This window comes from Gavialis gangeticus, unplaced genomic scaffold (assembly GCF_001723915.1).
Source record: "Gavialis gangeticus isolate Ggan-Ray unplaced genomic scaffold, GavGan_comp1, whole genome shotgun sequence".
Lineage (NCBI taxonomy): Eukaryota > Metazoa > Chordata > Crocodylia > Gavialidae > Gavialis > Gavialis gangeticus.
The window spans coordinates 95,392,818-95,408,292 of record NW_017729033.1 but is presented as its reverse complement, the minus strand read 5'-3'; the positions used below and the strand labels follow the sequence as shown (position 1 = coordinate 95,408,292).

Below are 15,475 nucleotides of genomic sequence, written 5' to 3'. Positions count from 1 at the left end.
GAAAAAATCTGGGTTGAGAGATTTTCCTGTTAAAGCCATAAATCACTTTTATCCCTTGCTAGTTTTTTTTATATCATAAAAAGTACAGCATTTGCAACAGCATTTGCAGCTAACATCAAAAGGATGAGTTGCCTTGATATTTTTTCTGTTAAGCTATTTTTCTTTTGACTTTCCTTCTGCTTATCATTTCCAACTGTGAAAACATTTTTTGGGGGGAAAGGAGAGGTGCAGGTGGTGTTAGAACACTGCAGAAATTGTAAAGATGAATAATGAGGCTAATTGTTATAAGTAGAGCTACTAGTTTGGGGTTGTGTTGTTTTACTGGTATGAAACTGAGGAGCAGAAAGTCAAGTAACCTGGAACAGGTTACCCAGAGAGGTAATGGAGTTTCCATTCCTGGTGGTTTTTAAGACCTGGCTAGATGGAGCTTTGACTAGGATGATCCTACTTTGAGAAGGGGGTTGGACTAGATGACCTCCTGAGGTCCCTTCCACCCTTAATTTTCTATGATTTTTATTATTCTAAGTCCATATGTGGCCAGTTCAGTCCTGTTTTGATTAATTTGATACAGACAGGCAAGATCATAACCTAACTGGGGTGCAGCCCCATGTCCCTCCAAGCAGTTTACCTGGTCAAGATCAGTAGCAGTTTATACAGATGTAACATAACCTGCTCAGAAAAAATCTGCTCTAAAACATGCTTAGCCACAGCTCTGACCACCATCCCAGTTCTCACCTGCTACTTTTAGGAAACGAAAGTACCTGGATATAAAGGGGTGCTCTTTCCTCAGCCATATGCAACCCTATAAGCCTAGGTTTAGTAATTAAAATAAAATTAACTTTGGCCCATCATTAATATATTCATTAGTTCAGATTGTTATAGATACCTGGATGTTATTCCATTCAGTGCTGCCAAAGAACAACTCGCTTTCAATTAGATTTAGGCTATACTGCAGTCAAAGATTTGACTGTGACATATGTGGAGCTACTTAACCTATATAGCAGGCTCAAGTACTAAGAATACTGTAGTTGGGGCAACACAGATTTCATCCTGGGTTACAAAGCCTTGAGTGAATATTTTTGTTAACCTTCAGTAAGCTCTATGATATTGTATATGCACTATTACCAATATGTGAGCTAGCTAGTTTAAAACTAGCTTCAGGAAATTCTTAAATAAACTCTAGTCACATCTTTGACTACAATGTAGCCTACACTTCACTGCTCAGTGGACATGAAGTCTTTTAAGCCACTTAAAAAACCTCCCCAAAACAAAACAAACCAAAACAGGACCAGCCTCCTAGAAACACTATAGAGAACTATAGGGACTGATTTGAACAGAGGCACTTGTCTGATATACTTAGTTGAAGAATTGTGCTCCTCTTTGGTCTGGTAGATTTAATAGTTTTCATAGACATTAGGGCTGGAAGGGACCTTGGAAGATCATCGAGTCCAGTCCCCTGCCCCAGGGGCAGGAAGTCAACAAGGTTCATAGGGTCCCAGCAAGATAAATATCCAAATTTCTCTTGAAGGTGTTCAAAGTAGGTGCTTGAACCATCTCTGGTGGCAGTCTATTCCAAACCTTGGGGGCTTGGACTGTAAAGAAGGTCTTCCTTATGTCCAGCCTGAAACAGTCATGAAGGAGTTTGTGACCATTTGACCTTGTCATCCCCTGGGGTGTTCTGGTGAACAGACGTTCTCCCTGATCCTGGTGAGCACCCCTGATAAACTTATAGGTGGTGACGAAGTCACCCCTGAGCCTGCACTTTCTTCTGACCTCTGATCATGCGTGTGGCTCTCCTCTGCACTCTTTCAAGCTTCTCCACATCCTTTTTGAATTGTGGAGCTCAAAACTGGATGCAGTACTCCAGCTGCGGCCTCACCAAGGCCGAGTACAACAGGAGAATGACGTCCTGGGATCTGCTTGAGAAGCATCTATGGATGCAAGCCAGCATTTTGCTTGCTTTACTAGCCACAGCATCACATTACTAGCCACAGCATACCTCTACCAAGTGTTTGGAAGTGCAACTCAAAACTGTAGTGTATGAGGACTCTTAAAGCAGTGCTGTTGACTGGTCATCAGCTCTGTTCCATACCTAAAGTTTGAAGAGATTCACAACTGTGCTACATCTATGCTTGTATCATGGTCAGCCCTAGCCTTCAGTACAACAGGCATCCAAGAATCCACCAAAATTTTGACTAAAGTCCTGGAAAACTATCTGGAGGTAGAAAGTGTGCTCTTGAATAGCCCACAAAGATTGGCAGAGTGGGGGATACTAATGAATCATAGATAATGTGAAATATGATCCTATGACACAATGGATGGCATCCTGGGGCAGTGCTGATATCCCTTAAAAGCATCCTCTTGCTTATTCCTCTGTGAAACCTCCTGGATTTGATGTATCCCATAAAGTTTGATTCACTTTCATGCCCTCATTGTAGGGCAGATCCAGCTATGTCCTTCATCTACATATGTGGGCACTCACCAGGATGCTACAGAAGCCATCTCTCAACTAACCAACTTTGGCATTGCTGTGTAAGTTGCTGATAATCTGCCATATAAGAGAGTAAGGAGATGGACCTTCCATCACTAAGTCAAGTAGCATAGAAACTGCTTTAGAAACCTATTAATCAGACAGAGCATTGCATTGATGTTGTGTTCAGTTGTTTATCAGCTATGAATCTTGAATATGTTTCAGTCATTGCTTTCCAAGATGCAATCTCTATTCTGTAGGCATGTCCTTCATTCTTTGTTTCTAGATGTATAACTTTGCACCAGGCTATATTAAAACACATTTTGTTTGAATGTGCCTGGCTTCTCAAGTGGTATTTCTATATGGATGAGTATTTGTGGCTACCTAGAGCTCCTGTCAGTCATTTAATTCCCAAACCTTTTGACCATCCCCTTTTGACATCCATTGCTGTCTTCCTCAAAAGCTTTCCTGAGTGTCGGAACGAGAGGTTGAACTTTCCCCTAGTCTGGTCCTCACCCACAATGTGTTCAGAACCAGCTAGCAAGTTTGCATGACTTCTTGTTGTTATGTACCCCACTTCTTCTTTCAACTGCTCATGTTTAAACCCAAGCAGAGGCAGAGAGGTAAATTGCAGGCAGACTGATTTGTGGAAGAGCTTAGTTTGTCCAAAACTTCTCTGCTATAGTACAACAAGGTAATATAAAGGGGGAAGTTTTGCTCATATGTTTTTAGCTGGTGAAAAGTGACCCTGTATGTCAAGCAGTATAGAAATATACCTGATGACTCGCCTTACGTTACCTATGAATCATCATTATTTCCTACTCTGTCAGTCTTTGTCATCTGCAATTTTTTGGCAGTGATTTTATATTTACGTCTATGTGATTGATCAAAATGTTGAATGTAGAAAAGAAGGTCTTGCAGAACACTACTAGAAACACACCCATTCCATGATGATTCCTAAATGATAGGACTGAGAAATGGGAATGTTTCATTTGGGTTTCAGATTTGGTATTTTGGAGGGATAGTGATTCATTTCGGTGTTTCAGATCACTGTCCCGTTTCAATTCAGCTGAATCTGTTTTGGAGTTTCAACGCTGTTTCAGTGATTCTGCCATAGGCTATAATGGGGAATCACTAAAATGCCTAACTTTGTCATTTCATGCCTGATTTAGGTGAAAATTGCAAGGATGGTAGCTCCTTCTGGGGGCATGAAGCCTGCCAAGTTTCAAGGTGATAGGCACAGGTGTTTTTGTGAAACTGCACCCAAAACTGTTCAAAGCAAAACTAGTAGCACTTGCCAGCAGCATGCTATCATCCCACGCAGATCCGGGGGCCTGTGTCCCCCAGGAAGAGTCTGGCACAGCCCTGCAGGCCTCCTGGCCCCCAGATCTGTGCATGGGATGACAGCCAGCTGCCAGCTGGGGCAGTCCAGCACTGGGTTTTTCCTGGTGCTTGATGCAGGCTGCACCTGGCATACTCAGGTTCTGGTGCTGGCCCTATCCGGCAGTGGCAGCATGCTGTCATCTGCATGCTCTGCAGTCTATGAGTGTGGAACTTTAAAAAAAAGAAAGAAAACCCCCCATTGATTGGGGCCTCTGGAGGATTGTGGCACAGCCTCCCCACCCCCCACACACAGTGGGAATCGTGCTCCCTGCTTGACACCCACACAACAGCTGCCCCATTGTGCAGGTGTAGCTCAGCTCAGCACGTGCAGCAGACTCCGTGCTGTCTGGGATCTGGCGTGGCTCCAATTGTCAGCCAGAGCTCCTGGTTGATTCCCTAGCTCTCTGATCACTTCCCCCAGCTGTTCCTGGATGTTGGCTCCCAAATCTGTGCACAGGGTTTCAGCAGGCTGCTGCTGCTGGCTGGGGAAATAGTCCATAGCTCCTGCCATCCCCAGCTGGCAGTGGCAACAGCAGCCTGCTGTCATCCTGCGCACAGATCCAGGGGCCTGCACGCTGCCCCCCCACCCACCCTGGGAAGAGTTGGGGGAAGCGATCAGAGAGCTGGGAAAGATTGGGGAGCTGGGGAATCAGATGGGGACCTGGGGGAATGTTCAGGGACCTGAATATTCCCCCATATCCCAGTTTGATTCCCCAGCTTTCTGATCACTTTTCCCAGCTCTTCTTGGGGAGTGTGGGCCCCTGGATCTATACACTGGTTTTCAGCGGGCTGGGGATAGTGGCAGGGTGTCCTCATCCTGCAGCGGCAGCCTGCTGAAACCCCACAGGCATATCCAGGCTCCCTCTTCTCCCCCCTCCCCCCACTCCACAAAGAGTTGGGGGAAGCACTCAGAGAGCTGGGGAATTGAACTGGGAGCTAGATGTCAATATCAGAGCAGTCCTTCCTGCCCTCTTCCCCCTTCCTCTTCTTACTTTTTGTTTCCCTGCAAGCCCAGCTCTGAAACACTGAAATTCTCCTAAACATTTCTGAAATGCTTGGGAGCCTTCCATTTCATTTCAGAGTTGCTTTTGGAGCCTTCCGTTTTGATATGGATTCAGTGTTTCAGGCACTGAAACGGACCAAAACACTTCCGAAACTAAACGGCTGCCGAAATTTCGCACAACCTTACCAAATGATGCCTACTATTTAAGATGTGTGCTATCCATTTCTTAGCCAATGAAACGCATTCTACTGATACTGTATTGTGCAAAGTTTTTAATCAGAATGTCATGATCTACTGTGTTAGTCACTTTACAAAAGTCTGACTTTTACTTCTACGCAGTCACCTTTATCAACCAAATTTAAATCTTCCCCAGAAATAAAATCAGGTTTAGTTAAAACATCTACTTAGAGTAAAACCATGTTGACTGAAATTAAATATAGTTCTCTACTTCAATTCTTTAGTCATTGAATTCTATATGAACTCTCCTATTGTTTTTACTTGGAATTGATTCAGGATAAACAGGCTGAAAATATCTGGTCCATCCTTTGAATACTGAGTTCATCATAGCACATTTCCTATCCCTTGGCATTTTCAAAGTACTTCACTGTATTAAAAGTTAACATTATTGAGCTAGCAAACTCCTCAGCTAACTCTTTTAGGGCTCTTGACTATAAGTTGTCCAGACCATCTAGATTAAAAATATGTATGCTAAGAGATGTTAAATGTCATCCTCTAACATTACTTATCTAGTAGAAAGTGCTTCACCATCCTCATGTAGTAAGACAGCCACCACATCCTTTTGTTCACAAAGAGAACAGAAATATCTACTAAAATGTTCTCCCTTTTTTCAGTTATATTAGCAATTTCATGATCTATAGTACTAAAATTTCCTTTGTAGCCCTCTTTCCATTATTCCCACAGCTCAGCCTTTCCACCTGTTTGCAATATCAAAATCAGGACAGTACTGTAGGGCTATTAGAGTCGCGGAGATGATCAGTTAGAAGAAGCAAAGTTGTGCTACTGCAATGCAGATGTTTAAGTAGAAGTAAGAAACAAGCCGTGGTCTGGGCTTTTGCCAATGTGAATGTCTGAATTAGCCAAGGAACACAATTTTTTAATACAAAGATGGGGTTGCAGAAGTTTTCCATACGTAACTGCAGGTGATTAAAATTTGCTATAACTTAAAAAATACTCTTTTGTGTCAGGAGGAATCTGTTTGCCAAATAGTTGTTGAGTCTATTCCATCAGCCTGCTCTCTGTTGCACATAATTTTGGTTGCTGTAAGTAATGGGACAAAACAAATTAAATGTTTGTTCTAACTTAAACTTTGAATCTGAAGTGTTGGGCTACCCAAGCTGAAGTTTGTTGCCTGATTTATTTCTCACCCTGTGCTCTACATTTCTGAGAGAGAGCAAAAGAGCCTTATGTTTTATTCATTTAACGTAATGTATTTTTAATTTGCATATTTAATGTTTTCCAAGGTGAGGGATAACAAGTGTAAAAGCACCGAACACTGCAATTTAATTGTTTCTAGAGCAAAACTGAGACTCTCAGAAATGGATATGGTGTGGTATTGTACCATACCATAAACATCCAGAATATTGAATATACATTTACATTCTTTGAAATATGGTGATGTGATGTCATTTACCAGCAAAGAAATTCATGGCTTTGAGGGCTACCTAAATCCTGTCTGTTTGATAGTTACTTGTTAGATCTTTGTGGAATGAGAAATATTCAGACAAAAGTATATACTTGAATAAAGAATGTATTAATATGCATCCAAATTTACTTTCAATTTTCTATTATTAGAAGGCCATAAAACTGATTTATAAAGGTGGACACATATGGGGAACTCCGGAAGAGAGAGATTAAAGACAGCATTTTCCTGAGTTTGACTTTTTCAGTATGGAACCTAGGCGCCTCAGTTATGTGGATATTTTGGAAGACTTGCTTAAAGTGACAGAAGCAGACGTAGAACCCAGGATGTCTAACTTATTACCGTCTGTTTTTACCACCTGTTTGTTTCTGGTTTTCCGAGATTTGTGATTAGAAAAGTCTCTCAAGCAAGAGACCCCGTATTTTCCAAAATGAGATACTGTGATACAAAGTTTTTTCGACTAAACTTACAAAGCAGGTGAAGCGTGAGTCAAATAAAAAATTTCTGCAATAAAGTTGAAATAATTTAAATGGGTTGAAATAGACCTGTTTATCTTTGCTATGTAATTGTATTGCTTTTTATTAGGGTGTTATTACCAAAATAGAGCTGTTTGTAGTTTTCCTACTTCTTAGTTGACCACTCATTCATTTTTTTTTCTTTTAAAATGGTGGCTAGATCTTAGTACTTCAAATTAAATTCTGCACTGCAAATAAAATGCCGCACTGCATATGCAGACCAAGCCAGAGTAAATTTTGGGGGAGATCTTTGTATTCTGTCTTCTTTCAAGTCAACTAAAGCCTCTCAGTCCTGAATTACCATTTTAAGAAATAATGCAAAACCAAAAGCCATTCTCCTTCTCATACTGTTTCCTGGTTTCTCCTTTATCTAGGCCTACTTTGAAAAGTTACTGCATTTTTTTGTACTTTTGAAATTGAAAGAGCTATGACATAAACACTAGGCCTGTTCAAAGTGGAAAGTATTCGCTTCAGATTTGGATTTGGCAATTCGGAGAGACAGTGATTATATTCGGTGATTCAAATCACAGTGCTGATTCGACTCAGCCAAATCCACAGATATTCAGCGCTGAATCTTATTTGCTCATAGTCTATACAGGCAGGCAGCTGGGGGAAGCCCCTGTTCATTCCCCCCAGCTCCCGGTTTGCTTCCCCAGGTCCTGGTTTCATCCCCCAGCTCCCAATCATTCCCCCAGCTCCCACAACTTCTCTCAGGGCTGCCAGCACTGCCTGCTTCACCCCAAGTGGTGAGGGGGGGTGGCCAGGGGAGCAACTGGATGAGCTGCGGCTTGAGCTGGCAGTCCCGGGGGTGGGGCTGGGGGGAACGATTGGATGCAGGGGATCGGACCAAGAGCTGAGGAATCAAACCAGGAGCTGGGGGGAAGCCCCTTTTGATTTCCCCAGTCCCCGATCATTCCTCCCAGCTCCTAGTTTGATTCCCCAGCTCCCACTCATTCCCCCAGCTCTCTGATCATTCCCCCTAGCCCCTGCAGCTTCTCCCAGGGCTGCTGTCTCAAGCCAGGGCTCGTCTGGCTGCTCCCTCAGCTGCTCCCACCGGCACCGCCTAGTGCCTGCCTATACAGTCTATGGCCAAATCTCTCTAAATTGATTTGGAGGCTTCTGATTTGATTCAGAGAGATTAATGGGTTTCCTGATTCAATCTGGATTTGAGATTCGGCTGAATCGAATCAGCTACCATAGCTTCGCGCAGCCCTAATATATCCAGCCAAATAATCCTTCTCTTGTTCCTTATTTTGTGCTTGTAAAGGTTTTGGCACTATAATTTGTGGTTCTTCTTACCCTTTATTTTCTTTTTGACCTGTATGTTTTCTTTTTTCTTTGCTTTTTACATTTTGTTCTTCTTTTGTTTTGCATGTGATTTGTTGGAAGCTGGAAATATAATTACCTGGAGTTGATAGCTATACACTCTATAGTGAACAATGAGTTGACTTGCAGCTACAGTTTACTCGTTAACTTTACATCTACGAGATTTATTTTTCTTTTAATTTTATTTTTAAACTGCTTAAATCTGGCATGAATTTGACATAATGGTCATCACGGTGAAAAGATGAATATATTAGGGTTAATCAAATAAAGTATATTTGTACCTTTCACTGGCCTGTTATTAAACAAAATATAAACATATAATGGGATGGGGCATGATTTTGTTAAAAAGAAGTATTAAAAAATTAGGTCACACCAATTTCAACTACATTAAACCATAGAGTTTGTAAGGCCGCTTAATCCTGTATGAATTATTGTTCAGTTAAAGGTTATTAATCACCACCTGCCATTCAGCTAATGGCACATTGCCAAGAATGCACTCAGAGGACTTCTCTGTTCACTTATCTATCCATCTCTAGTTTACAAAGCGTGGTCCTCTGTGAGAGTAGTTTGCAAAGAACTTCAAATAATTTTGTTTGCCAAGCTTTTGAGCTTTAATATTATTTTTTTCATTAATAAAATGCCACAGTGTTTGGTTTTAATGTTGTCCCTGGTGGGGGGTGAATTAGGGTGACTGCCCAGGGCGGAGCCAGGCAGCGTGACCACAGCAAGTCTGTGCTGCCACCAGCTTCATGTCCAGCCACTCAGCACTCCCTCCCCTGCCCCCTCCACCAAATATGTTGCCTTCAGCCGCTCGCCCCCCATCCTCCCTGCCGAATTCACCGCCGACTTCCTTGTGTCCAGGGGTGGGGCCCCACACAGGCTGATTTGCCCCGGACCCTGCACCCTGCTCAGGTCACGTCTGGTTCCACTTGTAATACTCTACTTGCTAACACACAAGTCAATAACAGTCCATGAGATTTCTTCTAAGATTCTTCTGAAACTGCCACCGTTTATTCTCTTTGCTTTTCCTTTCATCATTCCTCCTTTCCATCACTGACTTTTTGTTGTCTGTCTGTCTTTCTTGAAGGTTTTACCACACAATGTAATTCAGATATATTTGCTTCTGCTAAATTATTATCAAAGCCCTGTGGAGGCTATTTCACTACAGGATTCTATTCCACTTAGGGGGGTGGGGAGAGAGAGAGAAAAGAAACTCAGAGAAGAAATTTTGATCAAAGATTTTTTTTTTTTCATTTTAGTGATGTTTGCCATGAACAGCTGCTAATGTAATGGGCTTCTGCCTTCAGATGAAAGGTGGATTCTATAATGAATCTGTACATATGCCAGTTGCAGGATGAAAAGCAACCGGTTACTATTATACTAACCACAGCAGTCCAGCTCCAGCAGTTATAGTAGTCAGACCAGTTAAAGAGAAGTACTTGCTGAAGGTCTCAGAATGGCTTGAATTGTCTGGGGATTCTACAAGTAACCTATTCATAGTGAATATTCTTAAGTACCAAACACAGAAAGTGGTATAGTAATGCAGAGAGAGGGAGTTAACTATGTTAGTGTAAAATCAGGCAGAAAGCAGGGTAACTGTGCACTGTATGGACTAACTAAATCAGAGATGTATAGCATGAGCTTCTGTGAGTCTGCTTTTATTTCATCAGATCCTGTGAAAGGACATGCAATAACAACACGATTTATTTACACAGCTGTTCCTAATATCCAGCTTTTTATGACACATTTTCAAAGGCATACTTAAATAATGATAATATATATGTGCTCCTGGTAGTGACTCCAAAACAGCATTCACCATTATTGTCAACTACTTTCCAGCTCCATGAAACATTTACAGAATTCCCCCTGTTCTGGTAGGGCACCAAAGAAACAAGTGTAAACTTCATGAAAATGGAGTCAGGAATAATACAGCTTTTGAGCATACTTTTATTTTAATTTATGTATCATTATTATGTTTGTTTTGCAATTGCCCCCCAAGGCACCAGTTAGAGATTTGTCCAGTTCTGCAATGCACTTTGCACACATACAAGAAAAGAATAATCCCTGCTTCAAAGATGCCTTTAGTGAAAAAGCATGTGTAGATTTAAAATTCATGGTATCCTATGTAATATTTAAGTGCAGTCAATATTAAATTTGTCCTGGATTTTTTTTCCACTAGCTAAGGTGAGGCAGGAAAATTAGATTCAAATATATTTTTACAGATTATAGACCAGATAACCCAACTTTTAGGAAAATAGTTTAAGGTCTAACGGATTAAAGGTTAAAGAAAAATAGTTTAAGGTCTAACGGATCTTTTTTTACATGAGTAAATAAAATATTTTAGAATGTTTGCATTGTTAATTAAGTGGAGCAATGTACAGAGAGACAATGAAACACTACTGAGAGTTGCCCTTGCATTTTTTTATTCTTCTTCATTTAGGAATATTTCTCTTTTTAGGCACTAATTTTAATGTATGCGCTTCCTCTATGTGTTTTTTTGTTTTGTTTTATTTTACCTGAGATCAGAGTTCTGGATGGGCATATTTAAGTACTACAACATAGGAAAATAAAAGATGAGATTGTAGCAGGAAAGTAGAATAACAAGCAAACTACATTTTTGAAGTGCTTGCTATATGAATTCAGATTTTATTTCTATTCCTGTTACATATAAACAGTCACTTAAAAGCATTTTCCTACCTAATAATTTTACTGTGATAATGTGCCTGGGTTAAGCCAGAAAAAAAAGTATGATGGTAACTGAGAAAGTAAAAGTAGGGATCAGAACAAGGGAAATAACGACCTGTGACTTGCTGACTTTGATACAGAACATGCAGTACCTCCTGGTTTGTCACAAGGAAACATTCACCACTTTTGATCTGCTTTTCTTACCATGGCTGTCAGTTTCATTGAACGGATGCATGCACATCATAATAGTGTGATTTGCCAGAATGGATTTCATACTTGTAATGTTACTACTGTTAGCTGTTAGAGAAGTACACAATGCCATTCTTCACTTAGATACCTTTGAAACTCATTTATGCGAGTTCCACTTATTCTAAAATGGATTTTATTCATTTTTTGAGTGTCAAGGACTTAGAGCTTCACACCTGATGCCTATGCATATGGTGTTTTTAACTCTATTGTCCCTATTTGAGATGGTCCCGTCACCCACTGTGGAAGAGCTGAGACTAAAGCTTAGACTTGGGCAGACTGACTGACACTCAGTATACCATTACATGTCACCATAGGTATTTTTTATTATCCTACTCTTACAGTGCAATAGTTTTAGACTATGGAAACATTTTGTGGCACCTTTTTATATGAAATCATTTCATTAATTGCTGTGTGGTTTTAGGAAGGCTTTCCATACAACTTGTTACATTATGTATCTGGAAGTGTTGACTGTCAACAACAACCATCTGAAGACTTTAAGAGTCTCTGGAAATTGTTTTATGGCAGAAGAAGCCCCAATGTCTGTTTTAATGGTAGTTAAAGATAGGAGAATAACTTTTAATACAGCCCCTTTCTGTCTTGGTAGTTAAGTGGAAGAATGGGGAGAATGGGATCTTTCCTTCTCTAATCCCAGTGTCACAGAAATACAGACAAAGATGGTATGTGGTAAGAGACCCATAAGGATTATCTTTCTTAAGTTTTGTAAGAATGTTGGTAGTTAGGGCGATGCAAAGCTTTGGGTGCTGATTCGATTTGGAGGAGATTTGGCCCAATTCGGTGGCCAAATCTTTGAATCTGGGGATTCAGGGGACCAGGTCTGAATTGATTTGAAGCTCTCTGAATTGATATGGAAAAGATTCAGAGACCTTTGCTGATTCAGGCAGTCCCTGCTTGCTGCAGCAAGGAGCTGGACCCGGACTCCATGCCAGTAAGTAGGGGGTGGGAGAGTGGGGGCTCGGGGAGAGGGGAAGGGACAATGGCTCCACTCCTGCCCGCTGTCCCGGCCCCAACCCCTGCCGACTCTCCTGGTCCCCCCCCATGGATGCCCCCCCTGCCCCAGCTCCTGGTTCTATATAAAAAAAAAAAAAAGTCTCCACTCACTGGATGCTGCCAGGTGGGGGTTGATCTTCACTTCTGCATGCTGCATGGGGGGCTCTGCCATGACGCCTATCTGCTCCCCCAGCTGCCAGCATGGCTGCCCCATTTACCCCAGCTCCCAGCCCTTTAAAAAGAAAAAAAAAACTCACCAGCTGCTGTAGTGGCCTCAGGGTTTCTGGGGACTCATGGAAGAACCTCCCATGCGGTGCGGGGCAGTCAGGGGCAGCAGAGATGCCCCCCCGCTGGGCAGGAGCCGGTGAATCCAGGGTTCTTTGAGGTTTTGTTTTTTTTTTTAAAGGGCTGGGAGCTGGGGTGGGCAGGGCAGCCATGATTGGGGGGGGCTGGGAGAGCGGGGGGTAGTTTGAGGGGTTAATGACAGAGCCCCCCTTATGTGGCAGGGTGCAGCGGGGATTGCCCCCCTGCCCAGCAGCAGCTGGTGAGTGGAGGCTTTTTTTTTTTTTTTTTTTTAAGAGCTGGAGCTGGAGCTGACAGGGCAGCCATTAAGAGTGGGCAGAGGATGAGGCCTGTTTGATTTGGCTGATTCAGCTGCAACCAAATCTCTGAATCAGATTCAGCTGAATTGATTTGGGACAGCGATTCAAATCACCGAATGAAATCTCTGTCCCCCAGATTGGCTGAATCTGAAGCGAATACAAGCCACTTTGCACAGGCCTATTGGTAGTAAGTCACTAAATAGAACTCTTTTCTCTAAGAAAGTAGAAAAGCAATGGCCTAGAATGGGAGTAAGAGGATTGTGCTGTCGGAGATGTAATTATTCAAATAAGAGAATAACTCTTTCATTTCAGCATGCTACAGCAATGGCATAACAGAGTTTTTGATCTAGATCGAAAGGATGAAATGATCCTTCAGCGCTGGCTATCCCTCTACAGCAGAGTGGCTCTCCTCAGATTACTCATTACAGTGGCTGTCCTTGTATCCCTCCCCTTACAGTGTTTGCTTCTTTCATACGCATGCCATTCTTCCAAGCAGCTGCAGCTCTTCTCCCAGGGTTGCTGAATAAAACTTTCATTGCTGCATCCCCACAGCTTGCCTGAATCATACATTTGCTTGCTCAATGATTCTTATCCCTTACCTGCTGTTGTTCCACTTGCACTGCTTCAATTCCCGAGGCTTCTCAGGAACACACAACTGTGATATGTCCCAACCTAACCCCACATTCCAGGATCAGCTAAATCTCACTATCACAATCTTTCCCGACATTAAAATGAACAAACAAAACAAAGACAGTATCAGATGGAGGTCTGTGACCGTTTGAGGTCATCAAGTGTAACTTCTTTTAGGAGTAGTGAAAAAGGCATTCCATATTTCCTGTTCTAAATTGATGGGTTGTGTTGCCATTCACTGATGAAAAACCTTTTGTTTTCACAACAGAGAAGCATGCCTATGGTGTCTGGAGTGATTCTGAATATAAATTATATTCCATTTTAAATGTTTAAGGTATTTTGGGATCCCTTCTGATGAGGAAATTCAGACAGGATCACTGTTTGGCTGTCAGAAGCACTTTATTTTGTATGGCCACGGGAGAAAAAGCAAGGGGCAGCTAGTTCTCAATGAGAGCAAAGCACAGACTCCTTTATATACCGATAAGTCACATACAGGTCAGCCTGCCCTGGAACACACTCTTGGCAGTCTGACAGCAACTCATCTTGTTGTCTTGCTGAACCAAGCATGTTTTCTCAAGCTGTTTCCTGATAAGCTTATCCTGAGAGCTGTCTTGTTATTCCCACTCGGCCTTCACCCACATCCCCCATCCTGCCTCGACATGTATACACTTCTTTCAGTATTTTTCCATTCCTCATCATTCCCCCCTTGTAAGCGCTTGTGCTTACACCTCTATATTCATAAGGCCTTTGACACTTTCTTGTTGTTCGCACTCATAGGCCACCTCCTTGAGCACCATCATATGTAACTCGGTCCTAGAGAGTCTAAAAATGCTCTGAGCAGTTTTTGATGAACAACAATGTAAGCAACACAGAATCATTTGGATAATAATAAAAATGGCAAAAATGCATAATAAACTCAGAATACACCATTTTAGCAGAGATTTAAACCACCCCCTACATCTGGCAGCCACCCCCACCAATCGAAAGGCTTCTCCTCTGCAACCTCATGGACCACCTGCAACTGTCTGTTTATGGTGTGGAGGTCCTTCTCCACTCATTGATGCTGATCAATCCAGGCACAGCAAGTATGATTCACAACCGCACATACCCCTGCTTGGGCAGCTAGGAGATAATCCAAAGCCATACAGTTTTTGGTAGCCACTTGCCCTATCTGGGTGATTTCATCATTAAAAGCTCCTAAAGCATCGGTGCTGGCATTAAAAAATTCCTCCATAACTCCCAAAATGTTTACAATGGTTCTTTTTAATTCAGCTACCCACAACCAAGGAGAAATGCCCTGGTAAATTGATGGAATCTTGTGGGTCAGCGAACCAGTGGGTTTTCAACAGCTTGCCTATGTCTGGGCAAACCAAGTGGGAGATTAGACACCTCATACCGAGAGAGGCTTGGGTGTAAATCAAACTCCAGGATGATTCTCCCCAGGGTACAGATGTCGACCCAATGCCATGGCAAAAACTTGTGGGCGTCATTCCTAAACAGCCAGAACAAGCCTGGAGCGGCTATAGTGCTGAGGTCCCTACAGGTTGTTTTTCCAATTCGACACTTCCAATTGACCTGTAAGGCATAGGAAGGGGCACGTTGGCTCCCTACCAACCTGCACTGAGATATTGATTGATTACAAGAAGCAGAATCTAACAACACGTAAAATTCGGACCTATTCATTACCAGACTATGGGTATCCTCCAGGGTTCTATGGATAGTGAGAGACCCGTTGGTATGCTGAAAGGACGTGTTTCCCAACAGGACCTCAGACTTATTACAGGAGTGATAATCGAAGATTACTTGGCATTTGGGGTAGTGCCCCACTGAGTAACCAGCTTCGCCCATCCTACCACTCCCATTGGATCTATAATAGAGGGCTGCTTCAAGTCTAGAAGATGGTCTCCAGCTGTCTCAAGTCTTTTTCCACCATTCAGGCATCGA

At 42.3% G+C, this 15,475-nt stretch overlaps 1 protein-coding gene across 1 annotated transcript in view; it reads left to right on the top strand.

Annotated features, from left to right (window-relative positions):
* Window positions 1-15,475, top strand: part of GRID2 (glutamate ionotropic receptor delta type subunit 2) — a 1,321,020-nt gene that overhangs the window by 37,386 nt on the left and 1,268,159 nt on the right. The window lies entirely within an intron of this gene.